Source organism: Bos javanicus, chromosome 29 (assembly GCF_032452875.1).
Source record: "Bos javanicus breed banteng chromosome 29, ARS-OSU_banteng_1.0, whole genome shotgun sequence".
Taxonomy (NCBI): Eukaryota; Metazoa; Chordata; class Mammalia; order Artiodactyla; family Bovidae; genus Bos; species Bos javanicus.
In genome coordinates this window covers 31,023,524-31,050,309 of record NC_083896.1, presented here as the reverse complement: position 1 = coordinate 31,050,309, position 26,786 = coordinate 31,023,524, and the positions used below count along the sequence as shown (strand labels likewise).

The 26,786-nt window shown below is 45.9% G+C and overlaps 1 long non-coding RNA gene across 4 annotated transcripts; it reads right to left on the bottom strand.

Moving 5' to 3' along the window:
• LOC133241202 (uncharacterized) lies at nt 1-25,564 on the bottom strand. 4 transcript variants are annotated; one of them, XR_009734543.1, is made up of 7 exons: nt 25,312-25,564; nt 24,445-24,567; nt 17,447-17,564; nt 10,225-10,472; nt 8,707-8,960; nt 1,815-1,943; nt 1-220 (listed from the first exon to the last, which is right to left on the bottom strand). It is a non-coding gene; the product is annotated as an uncharacterized LOC133241202 (long non-coding RNA). The 4 variants fall into 4 exon arrangements; XR_009734544.1 differs by lacking the exon at nt 17,447-17,564 and having other exon boundaries at nt 25,312-25,563; XR_009734545.1 differs by lacking the exon at nt 8,707-8,960 and having other exon boundaries at nt 25,312-25,562.
• Between the last annotated feature and the right edge of the window lie 1,222 nt (nt 25,565-26,786).

The window sequence follows — 26,786 nt, the reverse complement described above, 5'->3', positions numbered from 1 at the left end:
TGCTCTTCTTGAAATTCTGCATTTTCAAAAAGTTGTGAGAGGAACTGGGGAGCACACTTGGTAAACGTGGCATTAATTACTTAGTCACTCTGAATAGGTTTCAATTGCATTCCATGGAAAAATGTAAGGGCCCTCCAGTGGCCAAATCATCCCACTCAAGTCCCGAGGGTTGTTTGCTCCAGACAGCATTTCCAACCGAACAAAACGCCTGCTTCATCTTCTGTAGGAAAGAAAGAGAGCGAGACCCTCTTTATTTTCTAATAAGACCTATTAAAGTCCTATTTTCCTGTTTTAAAGAGGACTCTTGTCTGATTCCAAACACTCAGACAAGTTTGAAGCAAATTGTTTTATCCCTTAAAGCAGAGGTAATACCTTCTTTCTAATAGTCAAGCACTGCAATCAATTACCACTTTTTACTGAGCATCTAGTGTAAATTCAGCGCTCTGCCAGACTTTGCAGAAGGAAGTAGCTCTGGAGGGAGAGAGAGAGAGATGAACAGAACACACAGCTTCTGTCCTCAAGGGTCTTCTGGATTGCGGAGGAGACAAGACTAACTCCTTCGGACAATAGAGGGATCATGGATAGTGATAAAGTTGATCTATCTTGTCCAAAACCATGTTTGGCATGCTCCCTGGGGCAGGGGAAAGAAAGTGCCTCAGCAAAAGACATAAAAATGTGTTTGCAATTTACTGGTGGCACCCCACTCCAGTACTCTTTTGCCTGGAGAATCCCATGGACGGAGGACTCTCAGTCCATGGGGTCGCTGAGAGTCAGACACGACTGAGCGTCTTCACTTTCACTTTTCACTTTCATGCATTGGAGGAGGAAATGGCAACCCACTCCAGTGTTCTTGCCTGGAGAATCCCTGGGATGGGGGAGCCTGGTGGGCTGCCGTCTGTGAGGTCGCACAGAGTCGGACACGACTGACGCAACTTAGCAGCAGCAGCAGGACTAGTCTAGGTACTGGAGGGGCTAGAATTAATACAGACATGGCCTCTTGCTTTCCTGTTCCTTACAGTCTACTGCCAGAGAATAACAGTGAATAAACACTCTTTGATACCATGTATAAGTGCTAGTCATTCAGTTGTGCCCTACTTTTTTCAACCCCATGGACTGTAGCTCACCAGGCTCCCCTGTCCATGGGATTTCCCGGGCAAGAACACTGAGGTGGGTTGCCATTCCTTCTCCAGGGGAATCTTCCTGACTCCAGTAAAAATTAATAAAACAGTTGTAAAGAGGCCTGACAAGCTATTCAATATCCTATGAGAAACCATAATGGAAAAGAATGTATTAGATGTATAACTGAATGTATACAGATATATAACGCTTCAACATACAGCAGAAATTAACATAACACTGCGTATCAATCTTTGTGCAATAAAATAAATTTTTTTTAAAAAAGAGAGACCTGACAATGTATAGGAGTTATCAGGGCACAGGGAGGACACATCTGACTAAAACTGAGGAGGGGATGGTGGTCAGAGAAGCTTCTAGAGGAAGTGACAGTTAGCCCAGTGGCTGAAATGAAGACGGTGAGTAGCCAAGTCATGAGGTTGGGTTTAGAATGCCAGGAAGAGAGAAGAGAGGATGCAAAGAACTGGCAGGGCTGGGGGTGAGAAGCTGTAAGGTTGAAAGGTGTCTGTGTGGCTGGAGCTGAGGGAGGGGGCTTCGTAAGGGAAGGAGTGAGAGCCACGTTACGCTAACGGGAGCCAAGGCAGAACTGTGCCGCCATTAGATCTCAATCTAAGGCTCCGCAGGCTCTCATTCATCCATTATCTGCTGCGCAAGCACCCCTCTGTCTAATCACAACTCACTTCTGCTTCCGGTTCCCAGATGAACACCCATCTTTATTCTTGACTGGACTTACTTCCACATCCACTCCATCTTCAGGTCAGCTCCTTGGTGCCAAACTGTTTCTGGTCTCTGGTCTCTCCTCTCACATCCTATCGAGAAAATGCCATCCTTTCACGTGCCTACAGTCCACACCCTGGCTGAGCCCCTCGGCTGGGCCCTGTTCCCCAAAGGAGTCATGAGACACGCCTGGGGGAGGCAGGAAGACGCTGGAACACCAGGAAAGCCACCTTATCTCCTCCTCGAGTATCTGAGGGGCCTCTTGCTACTTCCAGGCTTCCTCAGTGGCTCACTGGTAAAGAATTCGCCTGACAATGCGAGTGATGCAGACTTGAGCCCTGGTGGTGAAGATCCCCTGGAGAAGGAAATGGCAACCCACTGCAGCATTCTTGCCTTGAGAATTCTATGGACAGAGGAACCGAACGAGCTACAGTCCGTGGGGTCGCAAAAGAGTCAGACACAACCTAGCAATGAAACAACAGCAACGATTTCTGCTTTCACTCTCACCTGTAAGAACTGTCAAACAAGGAGGCAGGAGGGGTGGTCCAACACCCAGGTCAGAGCAGGAGAAAACCAGGGGCAGTGTGAATGTACAATTTGTCCCTGACATGAACAGACAATCTGCCCTGAGCCTGGGACTCGGCTGTGAAATGATGTTTTATCTAATGCTACTGTGCATGAGCCCCTCAAGATGAATCCATCCTTAAGGACAACAAGAGGGGGTGACGCCCTCTTCTGGATCTGACCCGGGACCCCAGCAGGCCTCATCCGGTGGCTGTTTAGCCTTCCCACACTTCACTGCCATCCAGAAGGTAACCCCTGGCCTTCAGTACGGGAGAAGAATGATTCGCCAAGGGAAGTAAACACACATTCTTTTTTCATCACAGAAAACACTTGGCATGGGTGATAAGGAAGGTCAGACCTCTCAGCTATGTTAGCCTGAAGGGTCAGGATGACAAGTTCATGGTTTACACTTGTGCAGAAAGTAATCTGGGCCCAGCAGCTTTTTGCACAGTAGAGGGCAAAGCACAATTTCCATCAGCCAGGACTGCCCGTTACCTGCTGCTGGATGACCTGTGTAGGTGGCCACAGGTCCCAGTGAACTGAACTCCCAAGAGGACATGAATGCAAATTTTAAAGCTGAGGGGGAATCTTGAAATCATTAACAGCATCCCCAAAATGTGTGCATATTCACACCAGTATTGCAAGAGCTCAATGCCAAATCTAGCTATTGTTAAACTTTCTGCATTTGCAGCTTTTATTTCTTTCAGGACACATTTTCTTAAACACCCGCACTGGTTTAATCTATGATAATAAGGTGGAGAAGGGTAGAGGGTATATAGACTCCAATTCGAACAAATCTAGGTTTTTTTTTTGCCTGTCTGAAGATTCTGAGAAACAGGGTGCAAATTCCATCATCTTCCTCTCAGGCCCATCTGCTCCCCTCTTACTCTCTTCTTCTCCTTCTTTATTATTATTATTATGGTAAAATACTTATGGTCTCCCTCTTAACACATTTTAAAGAACATATTTCATTGTTAACTCCAGGCACAATGTTGCATGGTAAGTCTCTAAAATGTATTCATCTCCCATGACTAAAACTTTCTACTCATTCAACAGCACCTCCATCTCTTCCCACCGACCCCCAGCAACCACCACTCTACTCTGTTTCTTGAAAGTGGAGGAATTCCTACAATGCAATAGCAAAAATGCAAATAACTCAATTTAAAAGGAGGCCAAGAAATTGAACGGATATTTCTCCAAAGACAATATAAAAATGGTCAACAGGCATATAAAAAGATGCTCGACATCACAAATTACTCCCACCCCCTTGCATGCATGCTCAGTCATGTCTAACTGTTTGCGACCCCATGGACTGTAGCCTCCCAGGCTCCTCTGCACATGGGATTTCCCAGGAAGACTACTGGAGTGGGTTCCATTCCCTTCTCCAGGGGATCTTCCTGACCCAGAGATCAAACCTGCGTCTCTTGTGTCTCCTACATTTGAAGATGGATTCTTTACCACTGAGCAACCAGGGAAGCCCTTCACTAATTACTAGAGAGATGCAAATCTTCCCCCTTAGTTTCTGAGTTTCTTTGGGCCTAAGGAGGAGGAAGCGAGATGTACTAGGGTACTTCCAGGCCCAAGGATGCTAACACAGCCTGTGTCTCTCTGTGTGTGCATGTGTATAGAAGAGGGTCAGGGGAAAGAAAGTGGGACATTGGGGTGGGGTGCGGTGGGGTGGGTGGGCAGGGAAGTCCCAGAGTTTGTATTGCATGGGGCTGAAAGTAAATGCTGTTCAGTCTGCTAGTCCAAGGTTTACATCGGGCACCTGACACTCAACATCCTGGAAACGTCAGCCAAGTCAGGGGTCTATCAGTCTCAGCTTCTCCTCCTGTAGAAGGAGGGTTACTAACAACGCCTCCCCCAACAGTCACTGTGTGGGCTCACAAATATGGCAGAGGGCTTAGAGAGATCAGATGGCAGCAGAGCCCATGATAAAGGGCAATAATATAAAAGTCAGACTCGGTGTGTGTGGGGCGGGGTAGTGGGTGGGTAGCAGAATAGGAAACCGGGACTGGGGCACCACGGTGAGTGAACGTCCCATAGAAAGCATTTCAACTGAATTTGAAACAAGCCGATACCTGGCAAGTGTATACCTGGCAGTCAAATGCGACCCACATAGACTCCATAGGAAAATCCCTGGCCCTGAAAATGAGACTGTGGTTGTTTTCTTACTGTCATTTCCTCCAGGGGAAACCCCAGCTAGGACAGTCCAGATCACACCAAACATACCCGGTCCACACCAGAGCCTGTGTGCCCTCTATTCCCAGTAGACCCAGAGACCCTCACTCACCAAGACAGGACAGATTGCTGATTCTTGGCTGGAAACAATCTCTATTTCGAGGTACTTCCCCAGCTTCCTTCCACCGCAGTCCCTTTCTGTTTCCCTCTTCCCCCTCACTTCTGCTGCCACCCTGATCCCGGCACTGACAGCACAGATGGCAGGTAGCCCCTCTGAGGATGCACCTCAGTGGCTGTGAGCCAAGTTTGTCTGCCCCGCTCCCTTTGGCATCCTCTCCTCCTGGTTCCTGCAGGTGGGAGCCTGACCACAGCGTGATCAGGCTTCCAGGAGAGAAGCCCGCCCCATTCCACTTGGTCAGAAGCTTCACTGGAGTCTCCTAACAGCAGAGTGCTGACCTGTGAACCAGATAAGAAGCAAACTAGGGGGAAAATTCACTTTCCTCCATGGGAGAGCCTTTCATCCTAGAGGTTAGAAACTGCAGCCTTTGACTCATGCTGACCGTCTCTGAGTGAGAACTACTGGCTCCCTCCAACTCAGACTTATCTTTCAATGTTAGGTCTGGAACACAAAATAGAGAATAAGGGAGGATTCTTGGGTTTTGCCTTTTGACATGAATCAGAGCATTATGGTGCATGGTTGGGGAGAGATGACCAATCATTCCGTGTTATTATTCCTGGAAGCCCTGAGGGCTAAGACAGGACCAGACAGAACGGATCCTATTTTATATAGACATTCTAGTTTCACACCCCTCCATGCGGACATCAAGCAAGTCATCTCCCAGGTGAGATTAGGACAGAGAGTAACACCAGTCTTCTTCTGTCCTGGAGACTTTCTCCAGACGACCACAGAAACTCACTCTTGCCACCTCCCTCCCACTGGCCAGGCTGCATGCTTTTCTCTAACCATCCCCATCGATCATCAGGCAGTGGTAGAGCTGGGACTCTGAGCTGTGGGCCTCCTCGAGTCCTCCTGTGGAGGGTGCACAAAATACACATGCCTCTGATTCCCCACAGAGATTCGCATTCAGTGGTTGGGGATGCGTTCTTTTAAATGTCCTCTGGTGGTTACACAAAAGGTCCTGGCTCAGAATCCCTGCTTTAGAGAGCAGAGGAGGCCCATGAGTGAGCCTTGGGGCCACTCACCTTCTAGCCGCCAGGAGGCAGGGCCCATGTCTTCTAAACACTGTGGTCATTAGAGTCTAGCGCACACGGTACACATCAAGGGATTGTCTGCATCAAGAGTGAAAGTCACTCAGTCTGACTCTTTGCAACTCCATGGACTTCTCCAGGCCAGAATACTGGAATGGGTAGCCTTTGCCTTCTCCAGGGGATCTTCCCAACCCAGGAATCAAACTGGGGTCTCTGGCATTGCAGGTGGATTCTTTACCAACTGTGCTATCGGGGAAGCACGCACAATCCAAATAACCAAATATGCCCATCAAGTCTCCGTTTCTTGCAAAAATCACAAGCCCAGGGAGACAGGAATCAAGAGCACCAGGCTGAGATATCTGAGTTCCAGGCTAAGTCTGTCACCACCTGATCAGATGACCTTGAGCTAGGCAGACACTTGAACACTCAGTTTCTTCACCAGTAGCTTTATGAGGCTGGAGTAAATACTAAATTCCCTACAAACACCAAAACTGTGTAAATAATTGTATGCGTGCTTGCTAAATCATTTCAGTCGTGTCTGACTCTTTGCGATCCTATGGACCATATCCTGCCAGGCTTCTCTGTCCATGGGATTCTCCAGGCAAGAATACTGGAGTGAGTTGCCATTTCCTCCTCCAGGGGATCTTCCTGACCCAGGGACTGAACCCACATCTCTTACATTTCTTGCATTGGCAGATGGGTTCTATACCATTGGTGCCACCTGGGAAGTCAGAAACAATTATATACTGGACTTCTAATGAATTCAATATATTTTTTTTTCCTCTGGAGTCTCCATCCTTATGTTCATGGTCTGAGAGTTAAACCCAAAGTAATAAGAATCAAGAACCATAAGAATCAAATCAAACGATAAGAATTTTAACTCTGTCATCAATTCCTGTATAATTACGTCTAAGTCTCTCCTTGGCGCTCATGCATCCAGGGCATAAGGAGAAAAACGGGTGCTATCAGAGCACTCGAGCCCCTGGAATTAGGGATGGGACTGGTGACTATGAAGTTCGTGTCCTGACATCAACAGGGTCCCAGCCCAAAGCTGGTGACTCCACTTCAAGATGAAGGAAAACATTGCTGAAACTCCTGGCTACACAAGGGCCTTTTCCCCTTGCAGACATCTTGCAAAAGGAAAAAAAAAAAAAAGTAAGGGGGGGAAGAGGGGAGACAATGGTTGTATTTGAAGCAAAATCATGAATCTACATAGAAGTTTCCGAAGATGTCTATCATGCATCAGCAGCTCCTTAAAATAACAGCAAACAGTTTAGATCCATTATTTAGTTTCTGTGGAAAATAAACAACAGGGTCGAGTAGAATAGGAATCGTGGGTTTAGCCCTCAGTCCTATTCATCTTCTGTGCCCATGCATTTCTAAGACAGGAAAACATTTTCCCAATTATAGCAGGAGCAGGAAGGAGGGGAGGGGGGTGGGCCGGCATGGGCTTGCTGGAGATGCCCTGCCTATGTGTCTGAGGCCTGAGGTTAGAATGGATGCCCTGTTGTGGGGACAGTTGATGAGCAATCTTTAAGGTCAGGGAAACCAGTTCCTGCCCAGGCAGAGGTTGGAGAGCGTCACAAGCCCACGCTGGCTGATAGCTGCAGAGATGTTCAGAACCAGTGTGCCTTCTCCTCCAGGCTCAGTGCTTCAAGCTGGCAGAGTACCTTCCTGCCACCTGGGGTCCTGACCTGCCTATTCAGAAAGTCTGTCAAGTGGCCCCGGAGACCAGCACAAAGGTCCCACCCTACCCTGTCATATCCCCCTTGAAATCAGCTCAGATGCCTCCTGGAAAGCAAAGCGGGGAGACTGGATAAGCTCTGTGTGTCTTGTTCACTAGGGGAGCTGCTGAAGCTCCTGAGTGTGGGCTCTCGTGTCTGACCACACTTCCTCACTTAAGAAATGACTTCACAGACCCAAAATAGCAGTAGCCATGGAACAAAACACAATGAGGTTCAGGCAATAAGAGCCAAATCAAGAAATGAAACAGTATAGCAGAAATGAACCCAGCACTGTAAATCAACCACACTTCAATTAAAAAAAAAAAATGAAAACAAAAATTGAAACGAAACATCCCTACCAGGTGACCAGGATAGGGTGAAGGTTTTCTCATGGGGCCGGGTTAGGATGGGTTGAAGGTCTGCGACTGGGACCCTCAAAATGGTTCTGTTCTAATGAGGCAATGGAGGGATTAGATTGAATTTGTTTAATATCTTACTTTGGTTGTTTGTAAAGGCATCTGGAATAGGTCAGTATTAGCACTGAATGTTGGTGTTTGAGACTTTTCAGCAATCAGACACAAGGCTCCTAGAGTTCCCAAATTCATCCCATCCTTTAGATGAAAAAGGATCCACACCACTGTGTCCACAACATGAACCATGGAGAGAGAGGCAAAGCAAACCAGCTCCAATCTCTCTCATCTCACCTTTCAGACTAAATTCCTGTCTAGTAATTACTGCCTGTGATTCGGAGAGGTAATAGGTAGTTATCAGTGAGCACTTATCAGAGAGGTGAGCAGAGCAGGGCTTCCCACCATAGCCTCGGAGAATAGGCTTCATTATGCCTTTGCTGAGTTACTTCACCCTGTGCCTGTTTATAGTTATCTCCTCTCTGCAGAGCTGTTTTGAGACTTCAGGTCTGGAGTATGGATCATTTTTCCCCTTCCCCACTGGAAGCAGGGGGAATTCACAGACCAGACTGTCCCCTCGAAGAGGTGGGATGGAGACCTCTGGCACATTCTTGGAATAAGTTGCTCGCTCGGATTTCTCCTCCCAGATGCCAACTTGTGCAGCCTGCATCCTTACTTTCTAACGTAGGAGCTGGATGACCTTAAGACATACATTGAATCACTTTTTGGCTTGATGTCCCCTTCTGTAAAACGGGATCAATAATACCTACCTCATACTGCTTTTATGAAGGTGAATCTCTAACTAGATTCAGAATCTTCAAAGCCAGAGTTTAAGGCTTATTCATTTTTGTATTCCTGGCATCTAGCAGAAGGACTGGCACATAGTGGTCGCCTAATAAATATTGGTTAAATGAATTACAACTATTGAATAAAACCCATGGAGTCCCATTATTTGCTGATCCTCTGCTGACTTCCTTGAACACAGATGATGAAGGCTGAGGTTAGAATGATACCAATTGAGAATCTAGAAAGAAGCACATGTAAAGCAAGAGGGTCATCGAGTCATGCCTTCTCTCCCCAGAAACAGGAGGGATTTTTGGTCTTCCCAGCCCCTGAAAACTCTGACCACCCCCATGCAGCTAAAAAGAATGGAGGATGTTCCCATTGACTGAAGAAGCCCGAAGACAGCAGGACAGCTGGAGCCCTGTGTGCAGAGGGGAGCTCCTCTACTTCTGACTCTGTGATGGAAAAGCCCCACGGGCACTTCCAGAGGGTACTTTGGATAGTTCTGGCCCAGTCTGTGTCCAGCTGCAGAGAGCTGTGTGGGTTCCATGAGGCTGCACTGGCATAGATGTACCAGATTTCCATTTTTCCTCTCCTCTCCGTACATACGCCGTGACAAGACAGGCAATCACCTGACTAGTTGCTCACAACTGACCAAGAACATGGCCAAAAGCCAGACCAAGAAAGAAGGGATTCTTCAAAGGCCTGGTGAAGGAAGATAACAGAGTTTCAGCCAAGTAAACAACACGGGGTGGGGGAGGGGGGACTACAGACATGACAAAGCAGGGGCTGAGTTTAAAGGGAAGAGGGCGGTCCAAACCTGTAACCTAGGAGACAGTATTCCTGCAGAGGTCTGGGTCTGACGCACCCTCTCTGTGTGAACTGGGACTTAGCTCTCACCTGTAGATTGAGAGCATCACATTTCATAGTCATGGTGTAAGAAGAATCTCTAGAGATCTTAATTTCAAACCACTCATTTTATGGGTGAAGGGACAGGGGCTGGGAGGAGCCAAGGGATTTTCAGGGGATCACGTGGCCAGTTTGCCTTAGAGCTTGGACGAGGACCCAAATCTCTCTCTTCCCGTCCGTCTCTCAAGCACTGTGCTTCTCAGAGTCTCAGAAGATAGCATCTCAGATCAAGACAACCCTCTGTGCCAAATAAACTTCCAGGCTTGCTCTGTTTTGAACCTGATGACTGGAAGGAGTTATATACCAGCTCTGGAAGGCAAAGGGCTGCAAGAGACTTTGTCTCAGGTTTGTGTCTATGAATGTGTGTGTGTGACTTGACTTGATGCTGCACTGAGCGTTGAAGTCTGAGAGTCTAAGGAGAGTGTAACAATCAGATATGTCTTCCTCTTTTCAAGCTAACCCCAAACTTGATGAGGTCCCTAGGGATTTTTTTTCATGGTGCTTTCATTCCCAAAGCTTCTGAGATTCGACTTCCCATCAGCTCCTGCCCCTTGATTGTCCCGGTTTCACATGCCTGCCTGCCCACCCACACTTACCAAACAGAAATAATTTTATCAAGTGGCCATGCTGCAGATTGTTTCTAAACAGCTGGGTTTGGGAAAAGCTCTGGGGATGAGTTCGGATCAGGAGTTATCTTCCCTGGCATGCTGTTTCTGGATTTACATATGCGTGGGCTGAATGTTTTAATTAGCGCTGCCAGCCAGTCTGGTCACAGCTACCCACCAAATGTTTTGCTTCTTAGGTGAGTGGTCGAGGGCTGTTCTTCAGAGGTTGAGTGCTCTGGCTGCAAGAAAAGGAAAACAACACCTGGGTGTCTGCATCTTATTTGCTCATTCATGTTCAACAACTCTTCATGGAGGATCTATTAAGTGTCAGGCATTGAGCTAGACTGTGGGGACTCGGAGAGCAATAGGACACAGATGTTGCTGATAAAGAGAACACAGATCATGGACATTAAATGAATATACTACACAAGGTGTTACAGTGGTAAAGAATCCTCCTGCCAAGGCAAGAGACACAGAAATGCGGGTTTGATCCCTGGGTGGGGAAAATCTCCTGGAGTAGGAAATGGCAACCCACTCCAGTACGCTTGCCCGGAAAATTCTATGGACAGAGGAGGCTGGCAGGCTACAATTCACAAGGTCACAAAGAGTTGGACATGACTGAGCATGCACCCACACACATACAGTGAAGGATGAACAAGAATGTATGATGATACTGAGAGGCACTGGGTGTCAGGGAAGACCAGAGAAGGGGCATTTTACCCAGCCTTGGGTACCTAGTGGGAGAATGAGGGAGTGGTTTCCACTGCTGAGAATCAGCGAAGGCTTCCTGGAGGAGGTGCTAAAAATCAGTCCCAAAGGATCTTCAGGGGTTAATAAGATACAAGCTGATGTTGGCAAGGCTTTCTTGGAAGAGCCAACAGCACAAACAAAGAAATAAGGATCAGCATCAGCATAGGAGGAGGTGGATAAGCAATATAGGTGGCTTTGTTCTCTAGAAGGGGCTGGCAGCTGCAAATAGTGTTCAGGAGTGAGTGACATTGGAGAAGGGGAAGGAGAAGAGATGCAGGCAGCGAGCACATAATTGACCTTTGCCCAGCATTTCATAGGCTATTGTTCTCACACGTGTTGGCTCATCGGCCCACAGAACAGCCTCATGACATGCATAAAGGAGATGCTAGTACTTTGTGAGCCCAGCAGTGGTCCTCTAATGGTTCATCTTCCATTTCCATCCTCTTCTGTAGCTCACTGCCCATCCTATGTTAACCTCCAGGATCTTAGTCATTCTTGATCTTCCTCGAGGCTGTCTGGTTTTCTCTTTGAGTCTCCTAACAGTGAATCCACTTTAGTGCAATCCCCAGACTTCCCCTTCTTTGGTATCATTGGTCCTCCACTCTCATCCTTCTCATCACCACAGGTACACCCACATTGTCATGTTGACCAAATCCAAACCTCCAGCTCCTACCTTTCTCTGGAGATCTGACCACGAATCCCCACCTGACCAAGAGGACACCTCTGCCTGAGCAATGAGCACCTCACTGAATACATCCAGATGGGAACTCAGGACTTCTCCATAAGGCCTTCTCTTCTTTGGAAAACTAGATACCGTTCTCACTCTGCCCTTTCCCCTGAGTCCTTCTTTTACCCCCAAACCTCATCAATCTGTGAATTGTGTCTTCTAATTCAGGGCCGTTTCTTGCATCAGCTATTTTCAATCTGCCAACCCACCTACTGGTCCCACTGCAAGAACTTCCCATATGGGGGTCCTACTCCCGTACTCTCTCCTTTGGGCTATTATTTCCAGTTTCAGAAGAAATTCCTCCTTCTTCCCACCAAAAGCTCTCCTTTAGTCTGCTCCCCTGATTAAAGTCCTCCATCACATCAGGGTAAAATCCTAAGTAAGTATGGGTGACCCTTTACCGGCCACCCCCTAGGAGGGTCTCCAGCCTTGTCATCTACATTTCACCCATCAACACTGCACTGCTGCTGTGGTGCTCATTCGCCCTCCATCATCTCGACACAGCCATTTCCTCTGCCTGAAATTCTCCTCCTGCCCTAGGTGAGTCGGAGGTGCTCCTGTGTACGCTGACTGCAGCTTTTAATGTTCCATGCTGAGTGACCTCATTCCCTAATCAGATTAAACATCTTACAGATGGGGTATTTGTCTTATTTACAATTGTTCACCCAAAACCTAGCACAGGTACATAATAGAGACACATACACATACAAATACACACACATACCCGCACATCCCAATTAACTGAATTGAACTCCTCATCTGATCAATTCAAAGTGTAAGTTACTCAGTCGTGTCCAACTCATTGCAACCCCATGGTCTAAATATACAGTCCATGGAATTCTCCAGGCAAAAATATTGGAGTGAGGAGCCTTTCCCTTCTCCAGGGGATCTTCCCAACCCAGGGATTAAACCCAGGTCTCCCGCATTGCAGGCGGATTCTTTACCAGCTGAGCCACAAGGGAAGCCCAAGAATACTGGAGTGGGTAGCCTTTCCCTTCTCCTGCAGATCTCCCCTACCCAGGAATCAAACCAGGGTCTCTTGCATTGCAGGTGGATTCTTTGCCAACTGAGCTATCAGGGAAGCCTTGTATGTCTTCAAAATTGGATTCAAATGTCACCTTTTCTGCGATGCCTTCCTTGATTTCATTAGGCATCCGTAAAAGGTTTCTCAGTCTGTATTATTCCACTTGTTTCACTGAATTACCATTCCATTTTAATTCGTCTGCCACTAGATTGAGTTCCTATAAGGCAGAGAACAGCCACCCAACACAAGGCTAGACCAATGACTGAGACTCAAACAATTTCCTAGGGACTGGATGAATCATCAGTTTATAGAAAGGAGAACTGAAGTCTAGGGAAGTCAAGCATCCTGTGAAAAGTCAAACGCTGGTGTATCTCAGCCTCGAACTTGGCTCTGAGGTCACAGATCTTTCCTTTAAAGCTGATACTAGTGTCTCTGATTCTACAAGTTGCCACATCTGGGAAAACGCTCCATAAGGGAAGACTCTCCATCACCTCTTTTCTTGGGTAGCAGAACCCGCAGTGATGCCCATCCCAGTGCACGTGAGGCAGCCAGCCATCTACCAAAAGCGACACCAGCAGTGTGAGCCCTCACGGCTGTGAAGCAACTTGCTTTTCAAGTGACATTTAGGAACAAGGGAGCCCCTGCCGGAACAGGTAGGCTCAGCCACAGCCTGAGCATCTCATCCTGAATCAGACCTGCAGCTGAGTCTAGCTCTGCCATTTCCCACATGTGACCTTGAGCAAGTCATACCACATGGAGCTGTGTTTTCTCAACAATGGGAATAAAGATAACTACCCTTCCCTACTGTTGTGCAGAAAACAGCAACAGCAGTGACATACACATTGTTCATATGCCTTGTTATTTTATCTCTGTGGAGATGCTGACATAGTAGGAGCTCGATAAATGCTTGCCATGATGGCATCAAGCTATGCTTGATCTTTACAACAATCTGTTCTCCTTTCAATAATTTCTCTGAGCCCTGGATCCTCCTTAGCTCTCTTTGTTGGCCTTCTAGACCTTGATAATGCAGAAAAAGAAAAGATTTCAAATAATAATTTAGAGCCTCTCTGATACACTGCAGATACACCATGGTTCTGTTTTGTATGACTTTTGTAATCCTCACTGTAGTCAATTTTAAAAAATGCTTTGATATCTCCAGGGGGAAAAAGACACTAAAGAGAAATCCAGGATGCATGGAAGGTGGAAGAAACTCATGAAAGAGGTGTTTCTGAGGATTCAAAGCATTCCCCCAAATGGTCCTCCCTTGGCATAAATATTCAACCAAATAGTCCAATCATCCAAAAAGTGTTAGGTCCATTTCTGAGAGTTCTCACAGGTTTGCTGCTGCTGCTGCTAAGTCGTTTCAGTCGTGTCCGACTCCTAGCGACCCCATGGACTGCAGCCTACCAGGCTCCTCCGTCCATGGGATTTTCCAGACAAGAGTACTGGAGTGGGGTGCCATTGCCTTCTCCGTCTCACAGGTTTAGTCATCCCCAATTTTTATTTGCTTTATATTATAAATCAAAAGTTTCCAACCTACGTGCCAAGGGCCCTTGAAGGATATAGTTATTGTAAGAAGTTTCAAATTTGAGTGTGCATTAAGTGTCATCGCTCACCTAAAAAATAAAAAAATCAGTGCTTTGCAAAAACATCCACACTTATTTTATTTTCCAGAGTATTTTATATTATCATAAATAAAATGTGTATTTGTACAAGATCATTATCAAATTTTACAATAGCTGTTTGTCATTTTGCATTTCCCATAATACAAGTATTAAGAGGACTAATAATACCTTAATGTTTTATTGTGGGGAAATTTGTACGGGGTGTGTTCTGCAAAATGTTTGACATGAAAAGCAATGCCAGTGCTAGCAGTTTAGGAATCCCTCTCATAATTCAGAAACCCAGGGTCTGAGTGGACCTAGCAGTTGGCTTCCCGGAGCAACTCAGAAACATATGTGCATTGCAGAATGACCTTGAGAAATCTTCCAGCTCCCAAAGATGAAGCTATCTGGGTCTGTCTGCCAACCTAATCCACCACACAGCCCTGGCAAGAGATGCAGGGAGAGTTAATCTTCCCTCCTTCCATCTGGGGGGCCCGGGGGTGGGGGAGCAGGCAGCAGCAGCTGCCAGCCCAGGGCCAACAGGAGGATGGGCAGAAAAGGGCAGTGGCAGCATACCCCGCACCCCCGTCCCAGGAGCATCTCCCCTCCTTTCCTCTCGGATCCTTCTCCATCCGCCCTCATGACAAGGCACCGACAGAAAGTAAGTCTGGCGAACACGCGGCAGGGAGAACACAGCAGCGACAAGCAAGGTGACTAACCTCATCAAGCCGTCACAAATTAAATACTGTCTGTGCAGGCAAGTTCACCTCCCAGCTTGCTTTGGGAACAGGAAGCTGAGATTTTCCACGCTGTGATCAGATAAGAGGCTGCGAGCCAGCTAGTCAGCCCAGGTGAGGACAGGACCAGTGGGCTACGCTCACAGCACGACTGTGTCAGGTTGGCGACTGATCAGCAACAGTACACACCGGTCACGCAGGCAGGTCACTGCCCGCCACTTCAGTGACACAGATGTGGACCCCGGCAAACTGACTGAGGGCTCCTTTCTTCCCCACTGGACAGAGTAACCAGCCACTGGATGGGCCACTGAACCTGTGTCCTCGAAGGATGAAGGGTGCAGTTAATACCTGCTCACCTTCTGCAGGGAGCCAGAGCCCTAATTAAGTGCGGTTTGTGAAGTGCTTTGAGGTTGCCAGATGAAAGCTGAGCTAGGAGTGCAAACTATTATTGCTGATTAATTATTGTCAGCAGAACAATTTACTCTGTTTTCAGGGCTAGAAGCCCTTGTTTACAGGTCAAAGAATGCTTTTCTTGTATATTTTCCAACCGTGTCTCCCACCCACAGTTCTGGCTAGTTGGACATCTCTCCATCCTTCTCCCCACTTTTCTCCTGTTGACCTTTCTCAGGTCCCTAACTGAAATATAAGGTATACAGCCTCCCCTTCCAACCCCAGACGTAAGCAGACTTGCAAAAAGAGAGGACACGAAATCCTTAAGAAAGTGAGTGTAGGCTAGAAAGTAAAAGGGGATCTGACACAAAATATCTGTAGTGTTGGCTGGGAAACATAGAGTCCCTTTGGGAAAAATATGCGATTAATCCAGACAGAATATAGAACTGAAATATGGGAGCCTTTCTGCTAAGATGGTTTCTGCTGGTGAATGATGTTGACCTCTGAGGGGCAATGATATGCATGATCAGGAGGGTGCATCGGAAATTCTTGGAGCAGTGAGCCTCTCAACAGGACCAGCAACCCTCCTTTTAATAAACCCTTCCCTGCACCACTTTCCCCCCACCGAAAAACCCAAGGCCTGTTCAACTTTAATTTCTATCTATCTTCAATTAGTTAGGATAACAATCCTTTAGAATTCCTAGAATGAAATGCGCCTCTGAGATTAAAAAGAAGGAGACCAGAGGCATTAAGAGAACAAAGCCGCGAGGATGGAACAATGCTCGTCTTCCCATCTTGGCTGCCACCTGGCGCTCACCACGCTGGCATCTGAATCAAGGGCATTGTGGATGCAAGACAAGAGAATCCCCAGTGAACTGTAGCTTTTATGAATAAATTGTACTTGCCAAAATTGGTCGGTTGTTTGTGGACATTGATTTATTTTCTCTGATTCCTTCTGATTGTTATATTTTGGATGGTGCTTACTGATGTGAAAAAGCCATCTAGTATTGCTGATAAATCTAGAGATAACGGCAGAGGTCAGAAAAGTAGAAAGGAAGGAAAAGAAGGGGTGCTTGCTGTACAATGGGAAAACTTTTTGTGTAAAGAACAACTCTCAATACCCGTTTAAATGTCATTTCACCTTATTTTGTAACTGTACAATTAGCAGGGTCATTTGATTGTTTATTTTCTTTTTTTTCCTTCTGGAGTTAAGAATAGAATAGAGTGCATAGTGAAAGAGTGTGTCTTATCTGAGGGCTCAGACACTTCTGCTGGGTTTCTTTGTTACTTCTTTGTCTTTTACTCCCTCGACTCTGCACACATGTTAGATGGGGGGTGAGAAAGAGAGAGAGAGAGAGAGGTGGTCAAAGACAGAGGAAGAAGGAGAGAGGGAGCTTTTGGGGTGGTGGTGATTAGCAGCCTGGAGAAAGGAACAGTCTTGTAGCGCCCTGAGTATGCACAGCTAGCATACTCAAGGTCGTGTGATGGGAGCATTCAGAGCTTTCAAGGTGAGCCGACCCGTTTGACTCCCTGGGTCTCAGGGCTCTATACTCGAACCTTGTGCCAAGTTTGCATCTGGTGAGCTTTCTAAAAAAAGAGTGCTGAACTCAATTTAACTTCCAGGGGGATAGTTAGGCATGAAAGTGGAAAATGTGGGGGACTGGGGAGAGAAGGAATGGGAGGGAGTGGCAAGAGGCTGCTGACTGACTGTTTCCACCTCTGGATCGCAACTCTTGAAACATTACACCTAAAATAGGTCAACAGGGATTTGGGATAAAGTGGGATCAGCTTTAGTTAATTATCCCAAATGTGCAGAATGCCTGCTTTTAAATCCTGAGTTGGATTTAATCACAGAAGCTGAGAAGATCTTCCAACATCCAAATCCATTTGAAAATTGACCGGAGGGGCATTCTATCCAAAAAGATAGCTTGTTCAGTAATAAGGTAGCAAACGCAGCCGCCGCACAGAGACAAGGACTCACGGTGGCTCGTTTGTGCGCTGATTCCTGGTGTCATTCGGGGAGCGACACAGCAGGTGGAATTAAGGAGCAAGTGCTGGCTCTGATCACTTTCCACATACTCCCCGTCAGGCTGGGTCTCCTGGGCAGAACAGACCTCAAATTCAATACAACAGAGACACGAGAAGAGACAAAACACAAGCAATCAATTGGTGGGGAGACTTGAATAACAGAGATGCTGAAAATGGGGGATGGAGGATACTTCAAACTTCACTTTGAGACACACTTTGTATTTAAAGTTATCTTGGCTTTTCAACAATCTTACATGAGTCTGGTGGGGGTCCATTTAAGGAAGACTGTGAGCCCTCCTGAGGTGTATTGTTAAAAAGACTAACATTTGCTGGAGGTGTAAAAGCAAGTTGATTTATTTCCTGAACAATTTTGAAAACCATCCTAGAAAGTGCTCTGGATTAACCTCTACTGATAGCATCTTATAAAGCTTTTCATGACGTTGTGGTTTAGTCACTAAGTTGTGTCCAGTTCTTATGACTCCATGGACTGTAGCCTGCCAGGCTCCTCTGTCCACAGGACTTCCCAGGCAAGAATACCGGAGTGAGTTGCCATTTTCTTCTTCAGAGGATCCTCCTGACCTAGGCGTCAGACCTGCATCTCCTGCATTGCAGGCAGTCTCCAGCCTTGCAGACAAATTCTTTACCAACTGAGCCATCAGGGAAGCTTTCCATAATTTAGTGAAGTGGATCCAAACAGACCTCCCCAGCCTAGATCCTTCCCCCAACCATATATCCATCCTACACCCTCCATTCACAAAGACATTGTCCATCAATGCTCTGATGCTAAAACTCTACTCCAGGCACACCATGGTTCTAATCCAGCTTTGTCTTATAACTATTTCTTTTCATTTTTTTCCTTCCTTCTTGCTACACATCCCAAATCACATGCTTGCCAAGGGCAAGAGTCATGTCTATTTAGGTTTGGGAGTTCAACGTCTCCAAGAGTGCTATCATGTTGAAGAGTGTTAGAATATGGCTACTGTTGCATGAGTTCAGTTCTGTCCCTCATTCGTGTCCGACTCTTTGCAACCCCAAGGACTGCAGCACATCAGGCTTCCTTGTCCATCACCAACCACCAGAGATTATTCAAACTCATCTGCATCGAGTCGATGATGCCATCCAACCATCTCATCCTCTATTGTCCCCTTCTCCTGTCTTCGATCTTCCCCAGCATCAGGGTCTTTCCCAATGAGTCAGTTCTTCACATCAGGTGGCCAAAGTATTGGAATTTCAGCTTTAACATCAGTCATGCCAGTGAATATTGAGCACTGATTTCCTTTAGGATTGACTGGTTGGATCTCTGCTGTCCAAAGGACTCTCAAGAGTCTTCTCCAACACCACGGTTCAAAAGCATCAATTCTTCAGCACTCAGCTTTCTTTATAGTCCAACTCTCACATCCGCACATGATTACTGGAAAAACCATAGCTTTGACTAGATGGACCTTTGTTGGCAAAGTAATGTCTCTGCTTTTTAATATGCTGTCTAGGTTGGTCATAGCTTTTCTTCCAAGGAGTAAGTGTCTTTTAATTTCATGGCTGCAATCACAATATACAATGTCTTTGAACCCCCCAAAAATAAAGTCTCTCAGTTTCCATTGTTTGCCCATCTATTTGCCATGAAGTAATGGGACCAGATGGCATGATTGTAGTTTTCTGAATGCTGAGTTTTAAGCCAACTTTTTCACTCTCCTCTTTCACTTTCATCAAGAGGCTCTTTAGTTCCTCTTCACTTTCTGCCATAAGGGTGGTGTCATCTGCATATCTGAAGTGATTGGTATTTCTTCTGGCAATCTTGATTCCAGCTTGTGCTTCATCCAGTCCAGCATTTCTCATGGTGTGCTCTGCATAGAAATTAAATAAGCAGTTCCCGATTTGGAACCAGTCCGTTGTTCCATGTCCTGTTCTAACTGTTGCTTCTTGACCTGCATATAGATTTCTCAGGTCTGGTGGCCTGATATTCCTATCTCCTGAAGAATTTTCCACAGTTTGTTGCATAAGTGGTGATAATGAACTGATCTAACAAACACATGTTGAGTATCTGATAGGCAATACTGCTGTTTGTTGTTTGCAAAAGTTCGAGTCCTTTACCCCTGGGAAGTTTGTGACCTATTGAAAGAGAGGAGCAGCAGAAGTTATGGGAGTGACTCCAATGGAGGTAGAAAATCCTGAAGCGGGAACCTGCTGTAAGGCTCAGGAAGCTCAGCTCAGTGCTCTGTGATGGCCTAGAGGAGCGGGATGGTGGTGGATGGGAGGTCCACAAGGGAGGGGATATATGTACACGTGTAGCTGATTCACTCCACTGTACAGTAGAAACTAACTACTATAGAAACTATAACTGCAGTGTCACAAAGCAATTCTTATCCAATAAAGAACAGCATGCTGGAAAAATACAGCACAAGAAGAGTTTCATGGATACAACAGGTGGCATATGGGGCTCAGAGAAAGTGCCATATGAGTTGGATTTTATGGGAAGATTGGGACTCTGATAGAATAGGGCAGAAAGGGAATTTCAGGCTGAGAAAGCCATCTGAACAACAGCACGGATGATGGTGGGGTTAGATCACTGCCAAAAGACTCACGTCCACTTTGACATAGGGTGCCTAGGCAGATGTGAGAGCAGTGAATCTAAGGTTCCCTGCAGAATTCCTTCACTCTCCTGCTTCTAGAATGAACACTCTCTCTCCAACACCCAGGAATCAGAGAAATAAGCTTCACTTGCAAAATCGCCTCGTATCACTCCAGGGTAGAATCCGTGAAGTGATCCTGGGGCCCTGACTCCCAGATAGAACACAGATGAGGACCCCGAATTTCTCAAATCTCACTCTCCTGATAGCTAATGCCTACCCTCAGCCCCACTCCCAGGGGTCCTTTGAGAGGCCTTACATAGTCACAGATACAGAGCTTTCTACCAGACTTTAAAACAAGAATTTCACCTCGGAGGTGAGAACAGATATGAGAAATTTCAGCCCAAAGAGTGATTTTCCCCCAAGGCTGTCATGAGCACCTGAAGACAGGGGTTTATAATGGAAGTGCCATTGCAGCTGTAACTATATTGCTGCAAAAGTGTGACACTGTCCCCAGATACAGGCACTGTAATAAGACAGAGCATTTAAATGATGCTTGGAAGGGCAACCATGATATGCAACCGTCTTTTTCTAGATCATCACTTCTCCCAGTCGCTTCCATTTCCAGCTAAAAAGACACACAAGTTTTATGGGGGAAAAACTTAGTGCAAGAATGGCAAGTTTTGTAACTAGAGAAAAATCAATTATGAAGGACGCTGGGTTCTGACTTGAGGCAACTGTCACTAGGAGGCTGTGATAACCCCAGGGCTCTGGGAGAGTTCACCAGGGTTCAATTCCCTTCTGGCCAGCCCCCAAGCCTCTCTGAGCAATTCCCTGGGACAGTCCCTGAGCCAGTTATCTTAACATTCTATTCCAGTATAGAATTGAGGTGATGGGATCAGGCTTTCCTGGTAGACAGCACAGCATAAAATGTAACTCTTTGCAAGGAAGCAGGAGCCGATATTAACACAAAGGGAGGTTCTTTCTCCAACAGTTCTATAAACTACTTCATTGCTCTGCTTCCATGGACCATATCCTGAGATCATGTGGAATTTCATAAAATTAGTAAAAAGGTCCCAAGTCACACAGGAGAAAACAAATAAAATTCTCACTGTCACATGAGACATCAAGGGGAAAAAGCCAACAAAAAATGAAAACTACCCTTTCATCGTCAGGAACCTAGGTGTGTGTACGTGTGTGTGTACATGTGTGTGTACATACATTGAATATTATATATGTTTGTTTCAAATCTATAAGCAAGTTTCCGCATTACATGTGCCTACATGAATATCCTCTGTTCTATTTTTTACTTTATTAATGGAGTATTTATTATTTATTATTGGAGTATTGCTTCACAAGATTGTGTTCACTTTTGCTGTGCAAAGAATCAGCTATTTGTACACATACATCTCCCTCCTCCTTGAGCCTCCCTCCCCCTCATATCCCACCCCTCTAGGTCAGCACAGCACGGAGTTGAGCTCCCGGTGCTTTACAGCAGCTTCCCACTAGTTATCTATTTTACACATGGTAGTGCATATATGTCAATCCCAATCTGCCAATTCTTCCCACCTTCCCCTTCCCTCACTGTGTCCACATGTCCATTCTTTATGTCTGCATCTCTATTTCTGCACTGAAAATAGGTTTAATAGTCACAAAGAGAAAAAAAATATATGTATATTAATAAATATCCTCTTGATAGAGCAGAATACTACTCCAAAAGCTATGGGTCTCAGTTTTTCCCTCAGGCTAAATGTGGGCAATTTAGCTCATTTTGCATGACTTTCTTTCCATTAGTAGGGTTCCAATCCTCTTTGATTTGTTAGTTTAAAGAATAGCAAACCTCCCCCTCTTCCACATTTAGCATAATACATCCTTTATCAAGGTGCCTTTGGTGCCCAAGAGAACAGGCCCATCAGTGTGGACAAGTCTGCACGGTGAACCAAATATTTGGACACTTGCCTATTTGTGTGCTTAACAGCTCTAAGAAGTCTAATACTGCAAAAGGAAAACACCGACTTTCCCAAACTTGTTTCTCCGCTGTATTTAGTATGTGCACATGTGTTAGTCACTCAGTTGTGTCTGACTCTTTGCAACCATATGGACTGTAGCCCGCCAGCCTCCTCTATCCATGGAATCCTCCAGGAAAGAATACTGCAGTGGGTTGCCATTCCCTTCTCCACGGGATCTTTCTGGCCCAGGGATTGAACCTAGGTCTCCTGCATTGCAGGTGCGCGCTTTACCATCTGAGCCACCAGGGAAGCCTGCATTTGGTATCCCCCCGACCCTAATCTTGTTTTCCTGACAATTATTCATTGGAACATATTTGGGACATGGTGCAGGAAGTCTGTGTGCACACTGCATAGAGTATAATGCAGGGTTAGGGGCCAAGAAAGGTCACTTCCCTGGCTTGTGTTTCTATGTGGACAGCTTTACACTAGAGATATTATCTTCAAATAAAAGCAAATATTTCCTGATCATGTACCATGTACACCATGGACACTGTTGACTGAATCATGTGCATCATCTCATTTAATCCTCACAGTGAGGATACATAATACATATGAGGTTGGTGTGCTTATTATTATTCATGTACCACAGATGAGGAAACTAAGGCTCAAAGAGCTTAAATGATTTATCCAAGGTCATACTTAATTGATGGAGGTATTTTGCCCACCAGGAAATATTTCAGAATGCCCAGAGACACTATATGGAGGGAAGCCTATTACTGGCATCTAATGAGTTGAAGACAGGGATGCTGTTTAAAATCCTGTAATGCACAGGACAGGGAAGCCTGGTGTGCTGCAGTCCATGGGGCCGCAAAAAGTCGGACACAACTGAGCAACTGAACTGAACTGAACTGAATGCACAGGACAGCTGTCTTTCCCCCAAACAGAATGATTTGACCCAAAATATCAACAGTGCTAAAGTTGTGAAACCCTGTGTTAATAGGATATTCTAGAAGCGGCAGATATCTGCAAAGCAGGTTAAAATTTACAAAAGGCTTTTGACCGTGTTCTCTCATTTGCTCTTATAACATTTCTCTGAAGTAAGAAGAAGAAATTTCATCGTGTTCATTTCTCTCATGGATGAGGACTGAGACTCAGGTGGTGGGGGCTTGTCTGAGGTGGTCAGGATGCAAGGCCAGTGATGGAACCCTTGGGACCTCACACCCCATCCCCTTCTCTAGAGATAGTCGTCCTCTGATACAGCCAGGCTGGGGTGCAGGTGAGGGGTGATGTAGCTGCCTCTTTGCAGGAAGGTTTATGTCCATACAAAGTCTTCCAACAGTCTCTGGAGAAAAGAGAGACCAAACGCTTATTTCTTCCCCCATCGTATGATAGAGCATGAAGTCTGTGAGATGCATCTCACGGAAACAAAATCTCCACAATTTATCCTTTAAATTAATGAAGTGGACCTTAGCAGTAAACACACATGGCTTACTGGTAGTCTTCCTGGTGGCTCAGACTGTAAAGAATCTGCCTGCAATGAGGGAGACCTGGGTTCAATCCCTGGGTCGGGAAGATCCCCTGGAGAAGGGAATGGCAACCCACTCCAGTATTCTTGCCTGGAGAATTCCATGGACAGAGGAGCCTGGTGGGCTATAGTCCACACGGTGGCAAAGAGTCGGACACGACTGAGCCACTAACACTTTCACTTTCTTTGTTCAGTAGGATGCAGTGTTGGTACATGACAGAAATGATATTCATCTATTTAACTGTTTTTTTTTTTTTAATTCCTCCAACCTGCAAAAGGAGTCTTAGGTGTTTCTAACTTTTACTTTTGTATTGGGATATAGCCAATTATCAATATTGTGACAGTTTCAGATGAACAGCAAAAGGACTCAGCCATATATATATGTGTGTGTGTGTGTGTGTGTGTGTGTGTGTGTATGTGTGTGTGTGTGTGTGTATCCATTCTCCCCCAAACTCCCCTCTCGTCCAAGCTGGCGCATAACAATTGAGCAGAGTTCCCTGAACTATACCGTAGGTCTTTGTTGGTTATTCCCTTTAAATACAACAGCATGTACATTCTACTCCAAACTCCCTAACTATTCTTTCCCCTCATCCTTTCCCCTGGCAACCATAAGTTTATTCTCTAAGTCTGCGTGTCTGTTTATGTTTTGAAAATAAGTTCATTTGTATCATTTCTTTTCAGATTCCACATGTGAGGGATGTCATAGGATATTTCTCCTTCTCTGTCTGACTTCACTCGGTCTGACAATCTAGGTCCATTCCGGTTGCCGCAGACTGCATTATTTCATTCTTATAATGGCTGAGTAATATTCACAGGAGTTTTAGTTTTCAGGGAAGTCCAAGTATGTGGCCTTTGTAGTTACAGCCCACTCCCCAGATTTCACTTTCCTTTCACCAGTCAGTACTCATCCTACCTGAATAGTTGCAAGAGGACATGGAGGGAATTATAGTGCTTTTTCATCTTCACACATGGATCAGAACTCTCTGCAAGGTTCCTCTAGTCCTTGGAGTTGAAATCATGGCCATTTAAAGGGAATCTGTGGGAGCAAAGGGCAACAGGGAAAAGCTAACACAAGCTCATGGTGAAATGTAAGCAGCATGTTTGTGATGTCCTCTGAGGATTAAGTCTACATGGTCTCCACCTGGAGATGACTCTCATCCCTCAAAACTGAGTTTCCACCCTCAATAGCCAACTGTCTGAGCTCAGATTTTCACTTGTAAGCATCTCCTGAAAAAAATCATTAATATCCTCGCAGAAGAGGATTACAAATTTAATCTTTAACCAACCTTAATGCTTACAAGAGGCTCTATTAGACAAATCATGGGCTTTGCAATCAAACGGACCTCAATTCAAGCCTGGCGTCTTTCACTTAGAATGAGATTCCAAAAGCCTACAATGACAAATAATTGGAAACTTGTGTGGATTAAGTGGCATAAGAGATATGACGGCGTGACCTCCACTCCATGATATTAGCATAATATTAGCATGAACTAATACATCAGATTACTGAGGTCAGCGCCCCATCCTCCACCCAGGCTTGGGTATAAGAGGAAGAGCAGCATATTCACACTGGGAGGAGAAGTGAGCTCAGAAGAGGAGTCAAGCCAAGTCCACCAGACCAGACAGATCACCCATGCGTGGGGCACATGGGAGAAGACCACCCCCCCACAGTGAGGGGTCTCTGACACCAGATAGGAGCCCTGCCTGTCTCCTCCAGGACTCAAGCCAATTCTGGCAGGATAAGTCCCCAGATCCTGTTGCTCTGACTGCTAGGATATACCTTAGGACACCAAGAAGGCTGTGACAAGTACAGGACTCGCTCCAAATTCTGCTCCAAGATTCTTCCAAATATGGCTCAGTGCCCAGCAGCTCGTGTCCGGGCCACAGGCAAGCCAGACCAGCCTCAGGGCTTCTCTGCTGACCACCACCCCTCCTTTGGTGCCTTCAGGGACAGCAGCAGCCTCGTATGGACCAGCATCGCTTGCAGTGCATGTCATTTTAAGTCAGCACCATCTGTTCTGGGCCCTCATTATGAATTCATAATGAACATATGTAACAATTACATCTGTAAAGGGAAAAAAGTAGGATTTTATGGTTTAGCTTCAAGTAAATGCTCTTTGTGCAAGCAGGCATATTTTTGAGCAATTTGGTTTTGTTTTTATTTTGTTTCTCTGTTAATCCCTGAGAAACTATTTGCAGCAGATAAGTTTTCATTCTAGGCTTAAACATTCAGCTTGGAATGACCAGAAATGGAAGATCACAGCTTCCTGCTCTAAGAATAAGAAATAAAGTAAAAACCAGGGTCCTCCCCAGGAGTGCTACCGGAGTCAGGATACAGTAAACAGCTGGGATAGAGAACATGGAGCATGGCTTTGACCTCCTCCTAACACTGACCTCAAGCATGTTGCTCTAAGCCTGTTCCTTCTACATATTAGAAATATTAATAATAACAGTAACTCTGCCTTAGAGTCAGGAGAAGGATGGAAGGGAGCCATGCAGGGTGACCAGCATAGCACACAGGGTAGCTTTCAGCTTTGCCTGGGTCTCAACTTTACCAATCTTGAAGGGGTTGGAGGGTTGGCACTTTATAATCAAATAGCTGGAATAGATCTGGCCCACTTTCCAGAGGACTAGAATCCTATAGTGACAGGAGCTTTGAAATATGGACAGTTCTCAGTGTGTGCATGTGTGTATGCGTGGTAGAAATAAGTGATAGATTGGTAGATAGAAGCATGGATACATAGACAACTACATGTATTCTGAGATACAGGTAGCTAAGCTGGTGAAGAATCCACCTGCAATGCAGGAGACTGCGGCTTGATTTCTGGGTGAGGAAGATCTCCTGGAGAAGGGATAGGCTACCCACTCCAGTATTCTTGGGCTTCCCTGGTGGCTCAGGTAGATAAGGATCTCCCTGCAATGTGGGAGACTTGGGTTAAATCTCTGGATTGGGAAGATCCCCTGCAGGAGGGCACGGCAACCCACTCCGGTATTCTTGTCTGGAGAATCCCCATGGACAGAGGAGCCTGGCAGGCTATATGGTCCATAGGGTCACAAAGAGTCGAACATGACTGAAGTGACTTAGCATGCAAGCAAGCATACAGAGATATATAGATATTAGGGCTTCCCTGATACTGAGGGGTAAAAAATCCACCTACAATGCAGGAGACTCAGGGCCAGTCCCTGGGTCAGGAAGATCCCCTGAAGAAGGGAATGGCAACCCACTCCGGTATTCCTGCCTGGAGAATCCCATGC